Genomic DNA, 24,869 nt, shown 5'->3' with positions numbered 1-24,869 from the left:
AAACCACACCCTGGACTTGAAAGGACAGGACTCAGGCCCTACCTGTCCCTTCTCCCTGCTCACTTTTGAGAAATTTTCTGGCTTCAAATGCCAGTCGTCTTGTGACTCCTACATAACTCTCTCCAGGACCACTCTCTGAACTTCAGACATGGATATCAAAGAGTTTACAACACCTCCAGGCTTCCTGTTAAGAACTGAATTGTACCCCCTCATCCTCACCCAAATAAATGTTGGAAATCCTAACCTATATGCCCATGGTTATAATCTCATTTGGGAATGGGTGGTGTCTGTTATGTGAATGAAGCAGGATTAGTGTGGGGGGTGTCTTGAGATACATTCTTTTTAGGTACAATGTTGTCCATTCTGATGCACAACAAAACGAAACACCGCCCAGTCCTGCACCTTCCTCACAATTGTTGTTTGAGCTCATTGGTGCAGTCACTGTGTCCATCCATCTTGTTGAGGGTCTTCCTCTTTTTTTGTTGTCGTGTTACTTTACCAAGCACAATGCCCTTCTTCAGGAATGGTCTCTCTTGAAAACATATCAAAAATCCATGAGACGAAGTCTCATCATCCTTGCCTCTAAGGAGCACTCTAGTTGTGCTTCTCCCATGACAGATTTCCACAGTACTTTCAATGTTCTTCACCAGCACCACAATCCAAATGCATGGATTCTTCTTCACTCTTCTTTATTCAATGTCCGCCTTGCACATGCAGAGGAGGCAACTGAAAATACCATGGCTTAGGTCAGGCACATCTTTAGTTCCAAAGTAACTGCTTTGCTTTTCAACACTCTAAAGGGGTCTTGTGCAGCAGATTTACCTAATGCAAGATATCTTTTGATCTTTACTGCTGCTTCCATGAGCATTGCTTGTGGATGCAAGCAAGACAAATCTTTCACCCAAGTCATGGTATTTACAATTGCCTCATATGCACATGAAAGTTGTACACTGGAAAAGTAAGACGAAGAATTGATGTATTTGAATTATCATGTTGGTGAAGAACAGTGAACTTAACAAGGATAGCCAAAACAACAACAAATCTATGTGGACAGAAGCACAGCCAGGATGTTCCTTGGAAGCTAAGGTGCTAAGACTTTGTCTCAAGCTTTTGGACATGTCAGGAGGGATCATCACTGAACAAGGACATCATGCTCCATAGAGCTTCAGAACAAAGGAGGAAGATTTGCAGGGAGATGGGTGGACAACAATGGATAAACTGAAATCAAAAAATAAACTGCCATCAAGTCTATGCTGACTCATGGTGACTCTCTGTGGGTTTCCGAGGCTGTACTGCTTACAGGAGTAGAGAGCCCAGTCTTTCTCCTTCAGAGCTGCTGGTTTCGAACCGCCAACTATGTGGGATGCAGCCCCATGTATAACCACTCTACCACCAGGTCTCCCAGCAACAATGCATGGGCTGAAACAGAACAATTATGAAGATGCCACAGAACTGGGCAGTATTTCATTCTGTTGGAACCAACTCGAGGACACCTAACAACAAACGGAGAAAATAAATGAGTTTCCTAAGACCACTGGTCTTTGTTATAGCAGCAGTAGGGAACTAGGCCCTGCCTAATGTTGACATCTCCAGAGATTTGAAACACACTCGTCCCAAAATCTTGACCCCGCCAATCAATCCTGCTCATCCTGGTCTTCCCCACACCAGTAAAGGGCAACTCTATCCTTCTAGTATATTCCACCCCAAGACTTGGAGTTATCCCCTTAACCTCAGAGTTTCCACACAGGTCCAAGCTTATAGTATCTTTTTCTTGGATGATTTCAATGAACTCATCAGAGAAATATTGTTCCAATTGAGACAAGTCATTATCCTCCTGCAGTTTCCCCTCTTGCTTGGAGTCAAAGCTGAAAGTCTCCCAATGGCCTACTTCACGGTTTGCAAACTGGTCATGTCCCCTGTCACGTTTCTGTTTCTTTTTCTTGCTCACTCCATTCGAGCCACACTGGCCTTCCTTGCCACTCCCCAAACCCACCAAGCACACTAGTTGCAGGGTGTTTGTACTTGCTGTTTCATCTACATGGCACGCTTTCCTCGCTTCTTTCAGATCTCTGCTAAATGCAACCACAGTCAATGAACCCTTCCCTAAAACCTTACAGAAATAAGCCTTTCTTCCTCCAGTCCCCCTTCCCATTTTATTTCCTGCATAATTTCTGGCCATTTGACATAATATATGTTCACTAATTTGTTTACTGCTAGATTCCCCTTGTCCCTTCCCCCTAGACTGGGGGCTCCAAGAGGTTGGTACTTGTTTTGCTTATAGCCTGTTTCCCCAGCAACTGGAACAAATAAACTGATCCATGGTAGGCAGAACACATATCAAAATGCAAAGACCATAAAACCCATAAACATGTCTCCCATGAAGGACTTTGTCTGGGCTCTTTTCCTCCAGGTAGCTGCCTCTCCACTCATTTCCTTTCTGTTATCAGCCAGCATGGAAGAGTGGATCACAATTTCTGGAGACACCAGTAGGTGTCTCCATTTGAATGGCAAGGGGCTAATGCATGGAGAACATGCTCCCCAGACTGTCTTCCCTTTCTGAGCACCAGGCACCTTCAGCTGGCCTCCACTCTGGCAGTGGATGCATGGTATGCTGGCCTGGCTGACCAAGCAAGGAGGCTCCGGCGTGACATGCAAGCCACAGCAATACTGAAGTATTCAGTACCACTGATGAAAGAAGCAAGTCCTGTGAACGGAACTAGAATTTAAAGGCCAAGGACTTTGGGTGAAAATGGCAGTCAAATATAGCCATAAACATTAGCTTTGGGATGGAGCATCACCCTGAAGAAAATCCAACCGACACTACACGGGTCAGTACCAGGCAAAGGTGCTGACTTAGTAGGGAGGAATGCGGCTATTGGCGCAATTCTAGCTGAAGATGGCTCGACATACAGGGTTACACTGCACTGACTTGAGAAGAAAAATTAGAATTTGCTAAAGTTTGATTTCAACACAGCTTCAAATCAAGGGCAGGGAGTTTTGGAGTTTGTTGTTGTCGAATTTTATTTATTTATATCTGTCTCATAAAGCTCAAATGAATATAATGTAATTGTACAAGCCCTGGGAAGTGTAATATGCTGGGTTTATTACTTTTCTTCTCTGTTTTTTAAAAATAGTTTTGTTAAACCCTTCCAGAAAATCCCTCCTCTTCAGAAAATGCTACCAAACACCATTCTTATCTGTAACATCCTATTTCTCAGCCATTACTATGGACAGAAGCTCCTTTTGTGCTTCGCATGCTCTCTGGTATCGTCTATAAAAATGATCAGGGAGTGTAACTGAAGTTCAGGGAGTTATCATTGGAGGAAAGTGATGTTGGCATGAGAGATAGCAAAATGAGCTCTGTAATTTTTCTTCATACATCAGATTTCAGAGGACTCCAAACACAATACTCAAAACATGTCCTTTACCGTGAAAATGAGACAACGTCTCCACAGTTGCTACGTGTCCGGTGGCCTTGCTCAGAAAATTTCTTCTAAAGTGCCACTTCACATTCTGGATGATGCCAGGTACACAGTCAGCAAACTCAAAACCTGTCCAGGGGAATTCTGGGACACATACAGGACAGCTGCCAACTAGCTCTTGATGCTGAGAGCCAGGCCTGAGGCGCAGCTCTTTTAGGAAAATGATAAAGCACACAAGAGCTGAAGAGTTGAGTCCTAAACTACATGACAATGCATCTAATGTTTGCATTTGAGCACAGACTTCAAAACTGATTGGGCCTTCTTCCCCCTTTTGAGGAAAAAAAATGGTTACCCTCCCCCTGCTGAGCAGTTAAAATCATGTGTAGGATAGCTCACAAACCAGCATAAATGGTAGGTATCTGTTTTTGCTGCACCTGGTATTGTTTCGGTGCCCAACAGAGGGGGTGGGAGGCACAGCCACTCTGGGAAACACTGCATTAGAAACATGGGTAGAAAGACCAAGGGCATAAAGCACCATTTTAGGCCCCCAAGTGCATTTGCAGGCAATTACAGGAAAACATTTCTTTGAAAGCATTACCTCTTGGTGTTGGTCTTACATTTCCTTATAGACAAACTTTCCTATGAAGTGCTTGGCTCAATTTTAAGCACACATTCCAGAAGAATCGAGGCTGAGCATTTGTAAAGTTGAGTGTACTGGAACTGAGTTTTCAGATATTACTTTTGTTTCGCTTTAAGAATTACAGAACCATGTCAGCATCTAAAAATATAAGCTCTCAATAGAACACCAAGATGTGTTATTATAAAAAGCTTGAAAACAAGGAAATAGAAGTCATTCACCTGTACATAATTATTTTAAAGTGTAAAATTCCCTAAAAGTGCCATTGATACAAGCCCAACCCAAGATCATCTTTGAAAACTATTAGAACCTAACGCTCATGAGCTGCATTTGCTAGGGTTTTGCTATGTTTTTTATCCTCCCCCCTCCCCGACCACTCACTTTTTAAATGCTTTGAGTTGGCTAGCACATTATTAGTGGATTGATACTGTCAACCGACATCCCTGAACATAATAACCTGGGGTCCATTTTGACCCTTTATGTAGGCAATGGAACTCCAATGGAGAGAATAGGTCAGAGAGCAATTCCAATTATGAGCACGAGCAGGGATGCAGTGATGATGGGGTCCCACTAAACAGGATGCAATCATTTGATTCCGCTGGGGCTGAAGAAGCACAAGCATAATCCAGGCCCATAGAGCAAAGCCTGAGAACAAAGAAGGTGTTTGGGTAAATGCCAGATGTTTGATTGATGCTTTAGTAAACAATGTGTGCTTTCTTCTTATGGACGACTTCGAAACATTGCCAGACACTGAAGACCTAATAAAAATAAGCAAAACCTTGTCAGTGACAGCACCAAAAGATGAGTCCCTCAGGTCGGAAAGCACTCAAAATATGATTAAGGAAGAGCTAGCTGCCTTCTCAAAGTGGAGTTGACCCAAATGACTTAAATGGAGTAAAGCTGATAGAATTTTGCTGATGGGGCATGAGTCAACAATCAGAGGAAGTATGAATCTAAGAAAATTGAAAGTCATCAAAAATGAAATGGAATGCAGAAAGATCAATATTCTAGACATTAGTGAGCTGAAATTGACTGGCACTGGCCATTTTGAATAAAAACTAATATAGTTTATTATGCTGGTGATAACACAATCAAGAGGAATGGCATTACATTCAGCCTCAAAAAAGGCATTTTAAGACCTACCTTGAGGTAAAATGCTGCCTGTGAAAGGATGATACCGATCTGCATTCAAGGAAGTACAATCAAAACAACTATTATTCAAATTTCTGCACCAACCACAAAAGCTAACATTCTACCAACGTCTTCAGTCTCATACTGGTCAAACACACAATCAAGATGCATTGATGATTATTGGTGATTGGAATACAAGAGCTGGAAACAAAAAAGGAAGGAACTTTAGTTGGAAAATACGGTCTTGACACCTAAAAATGAAGCTGTAGATTGCATGATAGAATTTTGCAAAACCAAAGGCCTATTTATACCTAATACTTTTTCAACAACACAGGGACTATGCACATGGAATTTTCCAAATGGTATATGCAGAAACCAAACTGTTTACATCTGTGGGAAGAGATGATGAAGAAGCCCAGTATCAGCAGTTCAGGCTGAAGCTGAAGAGAATGAAAACAAAGTCTATGAGAGCCAAACCACTACCTTGAGTCTATTTCCACCTCAATTCTTAGAACATCTCAAGAACATATTTGTGCATTGAATATTAAGGACAGGAAACCTGATATACTGTAGGAAGACATCAAGACAGTCATTCTTGAAAGCAAAAGGTCCTTAAAAAGAGAGGAAAGGAAGAAAAAAGAGCAAAGTCCGTAGAGATTCTGAAACTAACTCTTAATCGCAGAGAAGCAAAGGCAAACAGATGAAATGATAACGTTAAAGAGCAAAAAAAAAAAAAACAAAGAACTGCTCGAGAAATTAAAATGAAATGTGTAAAGACCTAGAGTTAGGAAACTGATAGAACTCAGGGAAGAAATTCAAGCCTTGATTTACAATACTGAAAGATTCTATGGGCAAAATTTTGAATGATGTAGGAAACATCAAAAGAAGATGGAAAGAATACAAGCTGAGGAGGCACTGGAAGCACTCACTCCTCTGTGCCAGGAAATCTGGAAGACAGCTGCTTGGCCAACTGCCTGGGAGAAATCTATATCTGTCACCAAAGAAAGGTGACATAACAGAATGTTCAATTATATAGAACATTACCATTATTACCATGAACAAGTAAAATTTTGCTGAAGAACAGCCAACAATGATTGCAGGAGTATACTGATAGGGAGCTGCCAGAGGTTCAGGCCAGATTTCGAAGAGGACATGGAAAAAGGTATACCATGGCTGATGTCAGACAGTTCTTGGCTGAAAGCAAGGAATTCCAGAAAGTTGTTTACTTGTGTTTTACAGACTATGCCAAGGAATTTGATTGTGTGAATCGTAACCAACTATGGATAGCTTGAGAAGATTGGGAATTCCAAAACACTTCATTGTGTTCCTGTGACATTTGTACATGGATCAACAGGTAGCTGTGCTAACAGAACTTCATTGTACTCGTGGGAACCTATACATGGAACAATGGAGAGTCATTCGAACACAACAAGGGGATTCTGAGTGGTTTAAAATTAGGAAAGGTACTTGTCAGAGTTGCACCCTCTCATTATACTTACTCAATCTGTATGCTGAGAAAATAATCCCAGAAACTGAAGAAAAGTGGGCATTAGGACTGGAGGAAGATTTATTAGCAACTTATGATATGCAGATGATGCAACCTTGCTTGCTGAAAGTGAGGAGGACTTACAATACTTACTGCTAAAGATCAAGGATTGGAGCCTTCGGTATAGATTACAAATCAATGTCAAAACCAAAATCCTCACAACTGCACCAATAAGTAACATCATGATACAAGGAGAAAAGACTGGAATTGTCAAAAGTTTCATCTTATTTGGATTCGCACCCAATGCTCATGGAAGCAACATTGGGTAAATCTGCTGCACAAAACCTCTTTAAAGTGTTGCAAAGCAATAATGTTACTCTGAGGACTAACGTGCACCTGACCCAAAGTATGGCGTTTTCAACCACCTCATGTGCATGTGGAAGTTGGATGGTAAGAATCACCGAGTTTCAATTGTGGTGGTGGCAAAGAACACTGAAAGTACCATGGGCTGCCAAAAGAACAAACAAATCTGTCTTGGAGGAAACCCAATCAGAATGCTTCTTGGAGGTAAGGATGGAGAGACTTTATCTCACATACTTTGGATATGTTGTCACGGGGGACCAATCCTTACAGAAGGACCTCATGCTTGGAAAAGTCAAGGGTCAGTGACAAAAAGGAAAGCCTTCAAGGATATGGAGTGACAGAGTCACTGTAACAATGGCCTCAAACATCACAACTGTGAGGATGGCGTAGGACCCGACAGTGTTTTCTTCTGTTGCACACAGGGTTGCTATGAATTAGAACTGACTTGATGGCACCTAAAAACAAGCTTTCTTCTTAATCAGGGCTTTTCCCAAGACTCAGGCGTAGGATGGAGGTTAAGGGGATAGGGTTGCCATCCACTGTGTGTCCCCTCCTCATGCTTCCTGAACCAGCATCTCTAGGAGGTGATCAATCAGGTCCTAGAGGATTATGTGGAAAACACCAGAATCCATAGGAATCTAGCCTAAGGGTTCTGTGTAGGCAAGATACTGCATATACTCAAATATAAGCCGACCCGAGTATAAGCCTAGGGTGGGAAATGCAGGATGTGAATTAACACAGAGACCAGAGACGAAGACGGAGCACAGTCACATCCTTACCAGTTCAGCTGCCAGCGTAAGTGAATCACTATGGTGCTTCTGCAAATTGGAGCCGTCCACGTCATAGGACAGCTCTGATTGGTTAGATGTGAGTAAACAAACATTCAAAGCTCTGCAGTGTCAGCGGGGCTTTGAATGAACAGCAGAGGAACAGCAATCACCCGCGAGATGTTACACCCTGCTGGGGTACCACTGACCCGTGTATAAGCTGTGTGTGTGTGTGTGTGTGTATGTGTTTATTTGGGGCGGGGGAGGGACTTGATTTTTTAAAACTTAGTTTGTCAGATGGACAGTGGGACCCTGCTCAAATACTCCCTCAACACTGGAACACTTTGTTCTAACAATTTCGCAGTCTGATATGCTCACCTTCCTGGCACCATCACTGAAGACAATGGATGTACAAGCAAATGTGGTGGAGAAAGCTGATGGTGCCCGGCGACCAAAAGATATACCATCTGAAGTCTTAAAGGCCTGAAGATAAACAAGTAGCCATCTAGCTGAGAAACAACAAAACCCACATAGAAGAAGCACACCAGCCTGTCCCACCCGACTCAATCACTGAGGACAAAGTGGGTGCATAAACAAAAGTGGTGAAGAAAGCTGATGGTGCCTGGCTATCAAAAGATATAGTGTCTGGGGTCTTAAAGGCTTGAAGATAAAAAGGTGGCCATCTAGCTAAGAAACAACAAAGCCTGCATGGAAGAAGCACACCACCTACCCACGACACGATTGCTGACGACAAAGCGGGTGCATAAGCAAATGCAGTGAAGAAAGCAGATGGTGCCCGGCTGTCAAAAGATTTAGAATCTATGGTCGTATAGGCTGGAAGATAAACAAGGAGCCATCTAACTGAGAAACAACAAAGCCCACATGGAAGAAGCACACCAGCCTGTGAGATCACAAGGTGTCGAAGGGATCAATTAGCAGGCATCAAAGACACCCCCCCCAGAAAAAAATCATAGCATTGTGAATGAGGGGAAGTGTGGAGTGGGGACCCAGGGCCCATCTGTGGGAAATTGGACATCCCCTTGCAGAAGAACTGCGGGTAGGAGAGGAGCCAGTCAGGGTGCAGTGTAGCAACAATGAAATATGCAATTTCCCTCTAGTTCTTGAATGCTTCCTCCCCTCCACTATCATGATCCCAATTCTACTTCACAAATTCAACTGGACCAGCGGATGTACACTGGCACAGATAGGAACTGGAAATACAGGGAATCCAGGACAGATGAACCCCTCAGGACTAGTGGTGAGAGTGGTGATACCAGGAGGGTGAGGGAGAAAGGAGGAACCCGATTACAAGGATCTACATATATCCTCCTCCCTGGGGTAAGGACAGTGGAGAAGTGGGTGAAGGGAGATATCGGATGGTGTAAGATATGACAAAATAATAATTTATAAATTATCAAGCATTCATTGGGGAGGGGAGAGCGGGGAAGGAGGGGGAAAATGAGGAGCTGATACTATGGGCTCAAGTAGAAAGCAAATGTTTTGAGACTGATGATGGCAATATATGTACAAACGTGCTTGACATAATGGCTGTATGTATGGATTGTGATAAGAGTTGTACAAGCCTCAATAAAATGATTAAAAAAAATAAACTTCCTCAAAAAAAAACACTGAGTTTGTAACACAGATTCACAGGAAGGCATACAGACATAAATGGGGAGTTTCAATGTATCCTTAACCCAGTTTCCCTGAGTAATGATATTTACATACCTCTAGTATATTAGAACCAGGAAATTGCCATTAGAGAATATCATCTCTCAAAGTTCAGCTCTGACTCTTCGTGAAAAGGAGGCCAAGGTGCCAGGGTGAGGGAGAGGGTGTGGATGGACATATCTGATCTTCTCTGGCTTCCCCACTGCCACGAGGCAGAGGTCAGACATACTTCATACTTTTTTATCTATTCTGATATTAACAGTCCTGTATCGGTTTCCATAATTTGTGATGGCTACACAGAACTTATGGACAATAGTCACGATTACAGTAGCACATTCGAAAACTTAGTAGGTCGTCCCAGCCAGGATCAAGAGACAGGTAGGATACACCGAGTCTTTGGTGCATAGCAACTCCTATGCTAAGCTAGCAGCCAAGTCTTTCTAGTCCTCAGCCTCTCAGATATGTATGTGGTCCCTTGGCCTTTGCCTCCATGAGCCAGAGGCCTGCCAGCTGCCGTGATCTACAGGTCCACTGCTCCTATGCTCTATTTCGGGGCCTCCCTGCCTCAGCCTTTGGCCTGGGCCTGGTTCCTTTGTTCTGTTCCTTGGTCTCTGCAACAGCTTCTGGTGCCTCTGGCCTCACCTGCTTTAGACAAAGATCTTAAAAGAGCTGCCCTGGTGGTTTTGGCTGATGGTCCTGAACCTCCCTCTCTGCTTGTGCTTCGGAGATGGCTCTTATACACAGAGGAAGGGCTTTGTCTTTCAATAGACCAAACCCCCAAGGAAACAGGGACAGGTGGCTTCGTATGGTAGAGAATTAATCCCACCTTAATCCTGTCTCTAAACATAGCAGAGAATTCCCTCCCAAGCAGGATTACAGCCACAGTGTGGAGACCGGAACTATATTACCTAGAGCAGCGGTTCTCAACCTGTGGGTTGCAACCACTTTAGGGGTCAAATGACCCCTTCACAGGGGCCACCCGATTCATAACAGTAGCAAAATGACAGTTATGAGGTAACAATGAAAATAATTTTCTGGTTGGAGGGTCACCACAACATGAGGAACTATATAAAGGGTCACAGCATTAAAGATTGAGAACCACTGACCTAAGGGATTATGGCCAGGAGGGCCATGTTCATCGACAACATCTCACACCCCTAAGTGTTCAAAAACGGGATTGAATGTGGACATTTCATCGATTCTGATTTCTACGGAAATCAAGACTTGCCACACGTGGAGACAAGCATGTGCAATTTTCCCTAGTTTTAAAAATAGCATGAAATAACATTTGAAAAAAATGTTAAAGGACAAAGTTGAAATGGAAAAAAAATCTCAGATTTCACACTAGGAATAGAAACAGCTTTGACAAAGGGCCTAAGTTGTCACTTTAATTTAGCTACAATTATCATGGTTGTGTCTTTGGCTGGGGTGGGGGATGGGGGTCCAAATGACAACAGATTTGAGCTTTCACTTAATGCGCTGCTGTTTGAAAATGGTGCCTATATAAAGATGTCCTGATTTGCTGAAAGTGTCTACACGGGATTTATCGGCGTTAGCAGCCGCTCTGACAGTAAATGCCTCAGTTTCCTCCTGGGAGCCGCATACGCATGACTGAAAAACTCGGCCTCTACCCCCAGAAATAGCATGTCCTGGCTCAGACTTTGAAAAATTAAATAATATTCAAACAGGGCGCCGTTAAAGAGGAAGCGCGTGTGCACAGCATTCTGGGAAGCAAACTACTAAGCTATTTGGACTTAAAAGTGCTTTCAAGCAATGGATGAAGCATCTGGCCCAGGCACCAGGCAGATACAATTCTGGAGATCAGATCCTGTGCAAGGAGCAAGCAGATATAACATTTCCAACATCCTAATTGAAAAGACCTCCAGGGAGCTACTACCTGCGTTTTTCCTGGTAGAATTTTAAGGTGTTGTACAGGAATTTTAAGAAGCATTAAAGATTTTGCACTGATTCTTGAAATTTAAGGGGAAAAAATCACCTTTTAAAATGCTTCCATGTACCAATTAAAGGTACAGCAATGTAGAATGAGCTTATTTGCATATTTTGTTGTTTTAAGGTATCATCCAATTTGTCCCAACATATAGCAAAGCTATATGCCACAGCATGAAACACCACCTGGTCCTGTGCCAGCCTCAGAATTGTTAGGTGCGAGCTCACTGTAGCAGCCACTGTGTTCATCTATCTTGTTGAGATCTTTCTTCTTTTACACTGTACCAAGCACGATGTCCTTCCCAGGAACTGGTCTCTCCTGACGACCTGGTCCAAAGTAGGTAAACAAAGTCTCGCAGCTCTTGCTTACAAGGAGCATTCTGGTTGCACTTCTTCCAAGACAGACGTTTGTTCTTTTGGCAGTCCATCTAAAAGTCAGCTTTCAGATTATACTTAACGAACAAGACCCCCACCTCCATATAAACAAAAACTACTTTTATTAAAATCGGAGGGGAAAAGCTTAAAACAGTTTAAGGCAGAACCACAGAAGGTACCTTAGTTTTTTGTTTGCTTTGTTTTCTAAGGAGAACGTTGATTAAATCTTAAAAGGATGAAGAGCACACCGAGGCAGAGACACATCCTCCCGATGAGGGGGGCTGTTTCCCGGAGGTCCAAATCGTTAAAATCACTGTCAACTTTACCATACTGCGGAACTTCCTAATACTAGATAGTGCTTGCAGTTTCCTGACTCCACCCAGTAAACCAACTTACTCAACAGTGTCAAAACTAAATAAATACTAAACCTGACAAAAATGTCACAGGTCAAAGAAGCTAGGGCATAAATTGCTATTTATACTTTGGTGTGCAGAAATATTTCTTCTGAATTCTAGCTCTAACCCTTACTAAATCTGTAGTCCTGGGGAATATGCGCAATACTTCTGGATCTTGGTTTTATCACACAGACACAAAGAAGCGCTATCCAAAACACAGACAACTATATGCATGGAAAGGTGCTCTGGTAGCAATAATGGGCTATGAGTTGGACTGTTAACCACCAGGAATGAGGTTCAAATCCACTAGTCTCTCCTCGGGAGAAAGAGGAAACTTAAAAAAAAATCATTTTATTGGGGGTTCCTACAATTCTTATCATTATCAATAACACAGCCATTGTGTCAAGAGCATATGTACATTGTTGCCATCATCATTCTCCAAACATTTGCCTTCTACTTGAGCCTTTAATGTCTGCTGCTCATTTCCTCCTCCCTCCCCACACCCCCTACCTCATGAACCCTTCTTATTCATAAATTGTTATTATTTTGTCATATGTTACTCTGTCCGACGTCTCCCCCTGCCCTCTTCTCTGCTGTCCATCCCCCAGGGAGGAGGCTATACGTAGATTCTTGTAATCAGTTCCCTCTTTCTATCCCACATTCTCTCCACCCTCAAGGCATCGCCTCTCTCACCACTGGTCCTGGAGGAGTCATCTGCCTTAGATTTCCTGTGTTTCCAGTTGCTATCTGTATCAATGTATATCCTATGGTCTAGCCAGATTTCTAAGGTAGAATTGGGATCACGATAGTGGGGGGAGAAAGCATTTAAGAACTAGAGGAAAGTTATATGTTTCTTTGTTGCTCCCCTGCACCCTGACTGGCTCATCTCCTCCCCACAACCCTTCAGTAAGGAGGTGTCCGGTTGGCTGCCGATGGGCTTTGAGTCTCCACTCTGCCCTCACATATTTACAGTGATATGATTTTTTTGGTCCTTGATGCTTGATACCTGGTTCCTTCGACAGCTCGTGGTCACACAGGCTGGTGTGTTTCTTCCATGTGGGCTTTGTTCCTTCTGAACTAAATGGCCACTTGTTTATCTTTGAGCCTCCAAGACCCCAGGTGTTATATCTTTTGATCGCCGGGAACCATCAGCTTTCTTCACATTTGCTTATGCACACGCTTGTCTTCATTGATCCTATCAGGAAGGTGGGTACCCACCAATATGATTTTTAGTTCTTTGATGTCTGATAACTGGTCACTTCTACACCTCGTGGTCAGACAGGTTGGTGTGCTTCTTCCATGTGGGCTTTCATGCTTCTCAGCTAGATGGCCGTTTATTTATCTTCAGGTCTTTAAGACTTCAGATGGTATATCTTTTGGTAGCCGGGTACCATCGGCTTTCTTCACCACATTTGCTTATGCACACGTTTGTTTTCATTGATCGTATCAGGAAGGTGGGCACCCACTGATGTGATTTTTAGTTCTTTGATGTCGGATAACTGGTCCCTCCTACACCTCGTGGTCAGACAGGCTGGTGTGCTTCTTCTATGTGCACTGTGATGCTTCTGAGGAAACATTTTTTGTCCCTGTAAACATTTACAGCCACTGGGAGGTTGACATGCTGAATACAAAAATTGATAACCTGAAATGTAAACCTCCAGTTAATTCAACAAAAAGAGTTAAAAAAAAACCAACTTTGTTTATTGCCTTTTCAATAATAATAATGGTCACCACTGTTTATCATCACTATCATTATTTTAAAATATATATATATTTACAACCTTGGAAACCCACAAGGGCAGTTCTATGTTCTCAAGGGTCACTGAGTCTGAATCAAATCGATGGTGTATCTGTGTGTGTGTATATATACATATAATAAATGGACCTAACCAGATGAAATGGACAGATAAATTGACTAACATCTGCAGAAAGGGATGATGGAGCTCAATCTCATCAGGCAAAACAAGAGCAGAGGCATAAAGATGAAAATTTTAGGCATTAGTGAACTGAAATGAACTGATATCGGCCATTTGGAGTCAGAAAGCCATATGGTTGACTATGTTAGCCATGATAATTCAATAGGAATGGTATTGCAGTCATCATCAAAAAGAACATTTCAAGATCCTTCTTGAAGTACAATTAAGTCTGTGACAGGATTACTATCTCTATGCTTACAAGGAAGTCCAGTAAATTCAGCTATTACTCAAAATTCAAATTCAGTGATGAATCAGTGATGAAGAAATTGAAGGATGCTTTCAACTTCTTCAGTCTGAAATTGTTCAAATATGCGATCAAGATGCCCTGATAATTGCTGGCACTTGGAATTGGGAAGTCGGAAATAAAGAGGAAGCAACAGCAACAGGAAAATATGGCCTTGGCAATATAAATGAACATGGAGATTGTGTGATGTAATTTTGCATGATAGAAGACCAACAACCTGTTCATTGAAAATAACATTTTTAAATGACATAATACCATTTTAAGTTACATGGACCACACAGGATAGAATACACAGAAATTATATTATTTCTGTGGAGAGCCATGATGGAGCAATGTCCTCAGTCAACACAAACCCAAGGCCTCTGTGGAATAGACCATCAATTGCTCATATGCAAGTTCACATGAAAGTTAAAAGAAAGTAAAACAAATTCACGAACGCCAAAATAGGACCTTGTACACATCCCACCTGAATTCAAAGACCATCTCAAGAAGAGATTTGACACAATGAACACTAGTGACAGGAGACTGAGAGGCGGGACACGCTGTGGGAGACACAAAGAATGCCACGCAATGAAATGTAGCGAAAGCAAATAAAGGAACTACTGGAGAGTGCTGAGCAGGCATTTTCAAAGGACAGCTCAGCATGCCTCAAGCTGAAAGAACTGAAAACAAATTCAAGTTGAAGTGGTGAAGGATTCCACAGGCACTATATTGAATGATGCAAGAAGCATTAAAAGATAAAAGAATACACAGCAGTGTCCCAGAAGAGCAGGGCAGGTCGGCATTCAACTATTTCAGGGAATACCATATGATCAAGAATCAGTGGTACCAAAGCAAGAATGCCAAGCTGCACTGAAGCTATTAGTGAAAAAAATTCAGCAAGATAATTAAAATATGGTGGCCACAGTACATTGTCAGAGAGCAGCCAGAAATTCAAACCATATTCATTAGAGGATGTGGAACAAGGGACATTGTTGCTGATGTCAGATAGCTGAAAGCAGAGAATAGCAGAGATGTTTGTGTTTTACTGACTATATGCAAAGGCACTGAACTTTGTGAATCATAACAAATGACAGATAACATTAAGAATGGGAATTCCAGAACACTTTGTTGTGTTCCTGGGGAACCTATACTTGGAACAAGCAGCAGTGGTCTGATCAGAACAAAAAAATACTGCATGGCTTAAAATCACGTAAGGTGTGCATCAGGAGTACAGCCTTTCACCATACTGATTCAATCTGTATGCTGAACAGATAACACAAGAAGCTGCAATACATAAAAATGTGACATCAGGATTGGAGGAAGGCTTATTACCAACCTGTAATGTTCAGATGACACGAGCTTGCTTCCTGAAAGTGAAAAGGATTTAAAACACTTACTGATAAAAATCAATGCCTGCAGTCTTCCATATGGATTGTAACCCATTGTAAAGATAACCAACTGGATTAAACAGAGTAAAGATTTTAAGAGTCAAGGATTTAATCTTACTTGTATCCACAAAAAATGCTAATGGAAGCAGCAACTAAGAGACCAAATGAGGAATTGCACTGGGCAAATGTGCTGCACAAGACATCTTCAAAGTGTTAAGTATTAAAAATGTTACTTTGCAGACAAAGGTGTGCCTGACCCTAGCAATTGTGTTTCTAATCACCTCATATTTGACTGTGAAAGCTGGATAAGGAATGAGGCCCTCAGTAAAATGGGTGCACTTGAGTTAAGGTGTTAGTAAAGAATATGGCAAGTACTATGGACTACCAGAAGAACCAACCAATCTGTCTTGGAAGAAGCATGGCCACAATACCCCCCTTACAAGGGAGGATGGCAAGACTTCGTCTCATACCTTGGACATCTTATCAGAAGAGCAGAGACCAAGCCCTTGAAAAGGACATCTTGCTTGGTGATGCAGTGTTAGCTGAGGCAGTTACATAATCTGTCAACTTGGGAAGGGGTGGAATCTACCTGTCAATCAGGTCATAGCCAATGAGGCCTCTGTGTGGGCATGGCCTTCTGAGGATTCTGGGATCTCCGGCCTTCCTCCCTAGAGGCAGGACAAATTCTCTCTCTGCTTGATATTCCTGTTGACAAGACACATGGAGCTACCCTGATGGTGTCAGAGTTATGCAAATGGAGCAGCCACATGGAGACCCCTGCCAGCACTGAGATGCTTCCACTACAACTGGATCCCCAAGACTTTCAACCCACTGCCCTGTGATCTTCCTGCATTCTGCGTCATTACATACGTTGGGTGAGTTTGAAGAGGAATTTAGACTGGCATAGAACATAGGGGCTAATATCAGACTTATGAACTTGATCTGGACTTGGCTGGGATGTTTTCTTAATATACAATTACTGTATGATATAAAGTTCTCTTTTATATACATGTACCCCTGGGTTTGTTTCTCTAGTCTACCCAAATTAACACATCAGCCCAAAAGAGCATGAACCTCAACAAGATGACAAAGTAACTACAATGGGCTCAAACACAGCACAGGCTGTGAAGATGGCACAGGACCGGGCAATGTTTCACTCTGTTGTACATACAGTTGCTATGAGTCAGAACTAATTCAAAGGCATCTAACACGTGTTTCAAGGAATAAATGAAGGAGTTGAAAATCTGATTGATCCAAACAACGGCTAATTTTTAAAAGAATCAGACATAATATCTATCAGTTAAAAATACAATAACTTAAAAATTAAAAAACTAGTTTTCAGAGCAGACTAGGAAGAGCTGAGGAGTAATGAGGGGAGGGGAAAGGTTAAACTGGAGAAAATACCTACTATTTATAAGTCATTCAAGTTTTATATCAGTATTCTTTACATTTTACATATAGTTTATAAAAATGATTTTGCATTTACTATTACACAAAAAGCATTAGGAAAGGAAGGTGCTGTCAGGAAGGTAAAGTGAAGGTGGAGTCAAGAGGATAAGGAGGAGGCAAGGATGGCGAGACTGTGGCTTACATACTTTGGGCATGTTGTCAGGAGAGACCAGTCCCCAGAGAAGGATATAATGCTTGGTAAAGCAGAGGGGCAGCGAAAAAAGAGGAAGGCCCTCAACAAGATGGACTGACATAGTGGCTGCCCCAATGATGGGCTCAAACATAAGAACAATTGTGAGCATAGTATAGAACCAGGCAAGTGTTTTTGCTCTGTTGTGCATAGGGTCACTGTGAGTTGGAAATGACACAGTGGCACTGAACAAGTATCATAACTTTTATTTAAAATCATTTTTAGGGGCTCATACAACTCTAATCACAAGCCATACCTACATCAATTTGCAAACCACATTTGTACATTCATTACCCTCATCATTCTCAAAACATTTGCTCTCCACCTAAGCCCCTAGCATCAGCTCATTTTTCCCTTCCCTCCCTGCTCCCCCTTCCCTCAAGAACCCTTGATAATTTATAAATTATTATTTTGTTACATCTTGCCCTGTCTGACATCTCCCTTCACCCACTTTTCTGTTGTCCGTCCCCCAGGGAGGCGGTCACATGCAGATCCTTGTAATCGGTTCCCCCTTTCTAACCCACCCTCCCAGTATTGCCACTGAAGGGCTCATTCACCCTGGAATCCCTGTGTTTCCAGTTCCTATCTGTACCAGTGTGCATCTTCTGGTCTAGCCAGATTTGTAAGGTAGAATTTGGATCATGATAGTGGGGGAAGAGGAAGCATTTAGGAACTAGAGAAAACTTCTATGTTTCATCGTTGCTACATCGTGCCCTGACTGGCTCATCTCCTCCCTGAGACCCTTCTGTGAGGTGATGTCCAGTGGCCTATAAATGGGCTTCAGGTCTTCACTCCACATGCCTCGCCCCTTCAAGATGATAAGATTTTTTGTTCTGATGATGCCTGATACCTGATCCCTGTGACACCTTGTGATAGTACAGGCTGGTGTGCTTCTTCCATGTGGGCTTTGTTGCTTCTGAGCTGGATAGCTGCTCGTTTATAGTCAAGCCTTTAAGACCCCAGACGCTATATCTTTTGATAGCCGGGCATCATCAGCTTTCTTCACCACATTTGCTTATGCACCCGCTTTGTCTTCAGCGCTTGTGTCGGGAAGGTGAGCATCATAGAATGTCAATTTAACAGAAGAAAGTATTCTTGCATTGAGGGAGTACTTGAGTGGAGGCCCAATGTCCTTCTGCTACCTTAATACTAATCTTATACATATGTGCACATAGCTCTATTTCCCCGTCCTCATATAAAAATATATTTATATATGTACCTGTCTTTATTTAGACCAACTTATGAAGTCTTGAAAGAGTCCTGGAGGCATAGTGGTTACAAGTTGGACTGCTAACCACCAAGTCAACAGTTCAAAGCCAGTTCTCCGTGGGAGAAAGACGGAGCTTTCTAGTCCCATAAAAAGTTACAATCTTGGAAATTCACAGGGACAGGACTACCCTCTCCTACAGGGTCACTGCTAAGTCGTAATCAACTTCATGCCCATGAGTTTTGGAAGCTCTACTTGAGTAGGAGGGTTCTGAGATAAGCAGATATTGAGGGCAGTAGGTAAAAAAGCACTATGCTTTTGAATCTTAAGCTTTGAACTGGTTCTTTCCGGTTCAGTCACAGCTGACAAAGTGACAACAGAATAGGCCAGATTTTGTAAAATGTGGACGTACTGAAACAGGAAAACTGAATTATGGACACCTTGCTAGAAACTTAATCTCCTTCTTAGCAAACAAAGGTAGCGTGTGTGTGTTACATAGCAACTGTTCTCTTGATTGACAAGTCTCTCATTCCAGGACATTGACCCATCATTTTTCTCCATTCTGGTTATACTGTCTGGCACATCCACATTCAAATCTGGGACTTCCCATTTCACTGAGTTGGTCATGACAGAATCATCTCATATCATTTCACGTCTTATACACATGGCAATACTGGGGAGGGCCCATGTGGGGCAAAAGTTCCAGGTGGGGCAAAAGTTCCAGGAGATATGCCAAAAGGAAGGAGGAAGTGGAGAGAGAAAGAGATTGATTGAGATTGCAGAGAATATGACCGTCTTAGAGGCAGGAAGGGAAAATGTCTAAAGCATGCTCAGACCCACGATTAACCAAATTTACTATTTATACAAGAAAAGCAAGCCCTGGCTCTAAAGAAAAAGGAAAAAGAAGACCTACTACATTTCTCTTCTAACTCATATTCACATCTAAAACAGGAACAATGTGCTTTTATCTATTAATCCAGTAATCTGTTTAGAAAGTAAGAGTCCACTACATTGTCACTTAGGTTACAATTGGAAAGGAATTCATAAACATTTTCCCACATATAAAGAGAAAATGAAGGCATCCCCCCCCAAAAAAAAACAAACACACAGAGACCCATGCTGCTAATTCTCTGTGTAGGATCATTTGAGCCTCTCACTGAAATCATCAAGGGAGATTTGTAACCCTAAAGAGTCCTGGTGGCACCATGGGTAGGGCATTCTGCTGTCAACTGCAATTTTGGCAGGTTTACACCAGCCACTCACTCTGCAAGGGAAAGAGAAGACAGTCTCATTCCACAAAAATTTAGTCTCAGAGACCCTATAGAGACCCTATTCTGTCTTATAGTCAAAAACTCACTGTCATTGAGTCGATTCTAATTCATAGGGCAGAGTAGAACTGCCCTGTGGGTTTCTGAGACTATACATCTTTAAGGGAATAGGAAGCCTCATCTTTCTCCCATCCAGTGGCTAGTGGTTTCAAACTGCTGAACTGTGGTTAGAAGCTCAACTCATTACCCATTGAGATACCAGGGCTTCCCTTTTCTGTCCTAGAGAATTGCTTATTTTGGAATCCACTGGGCATTATTTAATTTTGTACTTTGTTAATTTTTATGTTTTTTAACTAAGCAAGCACCACTGGAACACTGAAAGAAAGAGTAACAGCTCAAAATGGTCTCGTCCTTCAGCCTCAGTACAGGGTTTAATGCGATCCACCAAAGCTAGGGCAACTGAAGTTAAGAGTAAAGACTACAAAAACCTGAGGCAGCAGTAACAAACACCTGCACTTACTTATGCGCCCTGCTCTTAAAGGTGCTGCTGTTTCCAAGACCACATTCTTGGGTCTCTATCCTGCTATAACAGAAAGACCACAAGTGGATGGCTTTAACAAGCACAAGTCTATTCTCTTACCATTTAGGAGACAGGAAATTGAAAGTCAGGGTGCCAGTTCTAGAACTAAGCAATACTGGCTATATGGAGGAAGAGCCGTGTGTGTCAGGCATTCCTTAGAGATCTCCGTGTGTCTTGACATCCATCTTCCATGGGTCTAGAAGGTTTCCAGCATAAGGACCCTGGGTCCAAAGGATATGCTTCATTGTTTACTGGCTTTACTTTCTTGGTAGTACTGAGGTTCCTCCTCCTCCTCTGCTGCTTCTCTCCTATAAGATGCAGGCCACAGCCTCTCCACAAGGGAAAACAGTCTTGAGCAAGCACTTTTATTAGACGTAGCTGCTCTGCTCCTGAAATTAGAGCCAACATGTCTACCCACACTGTGCCTATTATACCATTCTGGGAGGTCAAACGTACTGAAACCAAAACACACTACTAACCAAAAAAAAAAAAAACCCCACCAATTTTACAACTCTATGCTGGCTACACACCTCACAGAACAACCAAAACAACACAGAAGTACTGTGATGCTGAAGGGCTGCATCCAAGATGTGGCAGAGCACAATGCAAAGGGCACAAATTCAGATTGGAACAAGCTACAACCACTCCAAAGGAAAACCAGAAATTCATTTCAGAAGAACTGTTGATCTCATAGCCCTGCCTACCTGATTTGAAAGACGTTCTCTGGCCTTAATGCTCTGAAATGGAAAAGCCGTTCACCTAATCCTTTATCAAGGTACACGCAGTGCTTTCTTCATAAGAAAAAGACTATATTGCACCTTTCTTTGAAATGGCTTAAAGTCTATGTATTATCACAATTACGTTATTAATATTCTTGAAGCCATCTATGTTGGGGTAGTCATCCCAATTCCTTGAGCATGCTGAGACAATGGCCTGCTAATAGCAGAGCTGCTGGCACTTACTGGGCACTTTTGATGTGCCAGGCAATTTGTAAGCACTTCACATGCTGAAACCCAATGAATCCTCACCACAGCCTTATGGGGCAGGGGCCTTTACAGATGAGGATATTGAGGCACACAGACCTCAGGTGCCTCCCAATGTTGCCAAGCAGGTACGTGATGGAAGGCTTTTGTGGTCTCAGCTCATTGGACCACCCCTGCCTGTGGCTGAGGTGCACCTGGAGCCCAGACCCCGGGTCATCACCTTTACCTTTTATGTGAGTCTACATCCAGTGAGCTTACTTATAAATGCTAGCTCTTTGCTTACCCATCTGAAGCAAGTTCGTGCAGGCTTAGAGCCGTAAAAAAGACAGATTCCCGTAACTCTAGTGACCCCCACAGGGCATTGCTGCTGTAGCGACAAGCTTAACTGCCTTCCACTTAATCTGGGTCCATCTCCCAACCAACAAAAGCCCTCTCTTTTAAAGGAGCCCTGAGGGTAGTGTGGGCTGGTGTTGGGCTGCAAACAGCAAGGCCAGTAGTTCAAATCCACCAGATGCTCCTCAGAAGAACGGTGAGGCTGTCTACTTCCATAAAGATATACTGTCTTGGAAACTCTGTATAGGATCACTATACATCAGAATCAACTCAATGGCAGTGAGTTTGGGTTTTTATCAAAACCTATGAGTCTTGGTAGCACGGTGGGTTAAGTGTTGGGCTGCTAACCATAAAGACAAGCAGTTCAAACCCACCAGCTCCTCTTCAAAAGAGAGATGAGAGAGTTGGTGTCCATAAAAATGCATAGTCTTGGAAACCTGAGGGAGCAGCTTTATCCTGTGCTATACGGTAGCCATGAGTTGGAACTGACTCAACAGGAGAGGGTTACTAACATCTGCCATAAACTATTTTGAAATATTCTATAGGCAAAATATTGAATGATCCAGGAAGCATCAAGAGAATTAGGAAAGAATACAGTCACTTCACAGAAAGAAGTAGTTGACAGCCCACTATGCCAGGAAAGAACCAATGGTGCTGAAGGAAGAAATTCAAGCTGCACTGATTGCATTAGCCAAAACCGAGGCTCCAGGAATTGACGGAATACCCACTGCAATGTTTCAGCAAGCTGAAGAAGCACAGAAACACCTGCTCGTCCATGCCAGAGAATTTTGAAGACAGCTACATGGCCAATTGCCTGGAGAAGATCCCTATTTGTGCCCATCCCAAAGAAAAGTGACCCAAAAGAATGATCAAACAATTGTGAGGATGGTGCAGGACCAAGCAGTGTTTCGTTCTGTGGTGCATAGGGTCGCTATGGGTCAGAGTCAACTCAATGGCACCTAACAACAACAACCATAAAATAAAAACCAAAAAAAAACTTGCTGCCATCAAGTTGATGGCAAATCATAGTGACCCTATAGGACAGGGTACAACTGTCCTGAGTTTCCAAAACTGCCCCGGTGAGTTTCTAAGACTATAACTATTTAGGGGTATAGAAAGTATCATCTTTTTCCCTTGGAACAGCTGGTGGTTGTGAACTGCTGATCTTTTGGTTAGCAGCCAAACACACAACCATTATGTCATCAGGGCTCTTACATTAACTTACAGTGCAGCCTATTTTATATATACCATTATCTAAACTTTAACTTACAGTAAGCAACATACTTACTGTACACTGTGCTGAAACACACATGTTCACACACCCAGCCAGTACACATCCAGTATGCACATTCACACATGCACACACCTCTTGTCCTAGTTATGTAGTGGGCATATAACAGAATAAGAGGGGGCCTCAAAAAGGTTATGGATAGATGAAATAATTTTTCCATGAACTCTTTTGCAGACTCCACAAACCATTTGTGAGTGGCTTTACCACCATACATATTCTCTCTCAGTTTCAGAGACTAGTAGTCTGAATTCTGGGTGCCAGGGCAGGCATTCTCTGTGCCAGCTCTGGTGCTGTGTGTGTGTGTGTGTGTGTGTGTCCTTACGTCTTTAGTGCTGCCACTCCTGGGCTATTTTTTGGTCTTGGCATCTCTCTTCCATCTTTTACTCTGCCTTGCTCATTTCTCTCTCTCTCTCTCTCTCTCTCTCTCTCTCTCTCTCTCTCTCTCTCTCTCTCTCTCTCACACACACACACACACACACACATCTCAAAAGCAAGTGACTCAAGGAAGCCTGCCCCCCACAAATCCTGCAATCTTGTGAACTGATTGTGTGACTCACTAATGGGTTGGGAGCCCCAGTTTCAAATATTCTTCTCTCCAATTTACACGATCACTCATTACAACTGGGAGGAAATGCTAAGCAAATGGCAAAGAAAATCCAGGAAAGAACCTTAACTTTTTTGTAACACGCTCAGACTCTGCTCACAGGTACACCATTTTGGTTGCTGTCCTTAAAACAAAAAACTTTTAGCAGTTGCATTGTTTTTAGATGTCTGCATTCTTTTTTAAGTATGATTTTCCTAGAACTAAGATTGGGTTGCAAACGGTTTCTGAGAATTCCATACAATTTCTAGTGTTGAAAATGCACAGGAAAAACAAACACAAAACTAGAACAAAACAACCATTTTGTTTTGTTTGCTGAAATAGAGAATGTTCCCTCCGGAGTTGCCTGAAAGAATCCTGAAACAATCCAATGAATGACTTGGGGTTGGTTCTGTGTTGCCAAGCAGCTCAAGTGGTGGGTGAAGTGCAAGCTGAAGCTGACGTCCTGGCTTTAGCACACAGAGTGATGAAAATACTAATGGAGATAGGAGCAAGCAAAAGTCAAAGGGGTGGTCGGGAAAGGAATGGTCTACTGGGGAGCCTATTCAACCCAGGGCTGGTCATGAAGCTGAGAGCGAGTATACTTCTGCTTTAAAATGGCAAAGTATTAAATGAATAGAGAGCTGCTTTTCCGGTTTCAGCGATCTTAGCTCAGCAGCACTGCTCCCAATCGATGACACTCTCAGAAAGTCCTTTCCTGGCATTCTCTCTCCTTCCCCAGGGTGGCAGCTTCTGCCACTTTCTGTGGGTGCAGTGAATTGTTGAATGCAGCCCTTCCAGCTGAAGTCTCCCATCAAAAGACCTTTCCCTGCATGGGTCTGGGAAGGTGGGGGGAAGATACTGACAGGATCCACCTGTGAGTAATTGTGAACAAGATTCCCTGAAGTGGCATCCTGCTGAACCCTCAGAGAAGCAAGGGGGCGGGGAGGGGGGGGGTTGTCTCAATACTAGCAACAGCCAGGAGTGGAGCATGTTCTCTGGACCGAACATCCCTATGCAGTGAACATCCTGGATCCAAAAGACAGTTGTACCATCAGAGGAGCAGCAGCAGAACTAGGAGCCAGAGCATGGGACAGAGTGAGGGGCTTTCCAAACCATGAAGCAAGGAGAGCCCAATGCTTTATTCTGGAAGCTGGGCTTGCTGACCCACAGAGCTTGAGCTGAATGCCTTCTGGTTGAGGCT

General features: G+C 42.8%; 1 protein-coding gene across 1 annotated transcript in view; it reads right to left on the bottom strand.

The window, feature by feature from the left end:
- MTM1 (myotubularin 1) overlaps positions 1-24,869 on the bottom strand; it is a 132,154-nt gene that overhangs the window by 32,821 nt on the left and 74,464 nt on the right. The gene's annotated exons all lie outside the window — the stretch shown is intronic.

This window comes from Tenrec ecaudatus, chromosome X (genome assembly GCF_050624435.1).
Source record: "Tenrec ecaudatus isolate mTenEca1 chromosome X, mTenEca1.hap1, whole genome shotgun sequence".
In the NCBI taxonomy this organism is placed as follows: Eukaryota; Metazoa; Chordata; class Mammalia; order Afrosoricida; family Tenrecidae; genus Tenrec; species Tenrec ecaudatus.
Note: the sequence above shows the minus strand (reverse complement) of the source record. Positions and strands in the feature narration are given on the sequence as shown.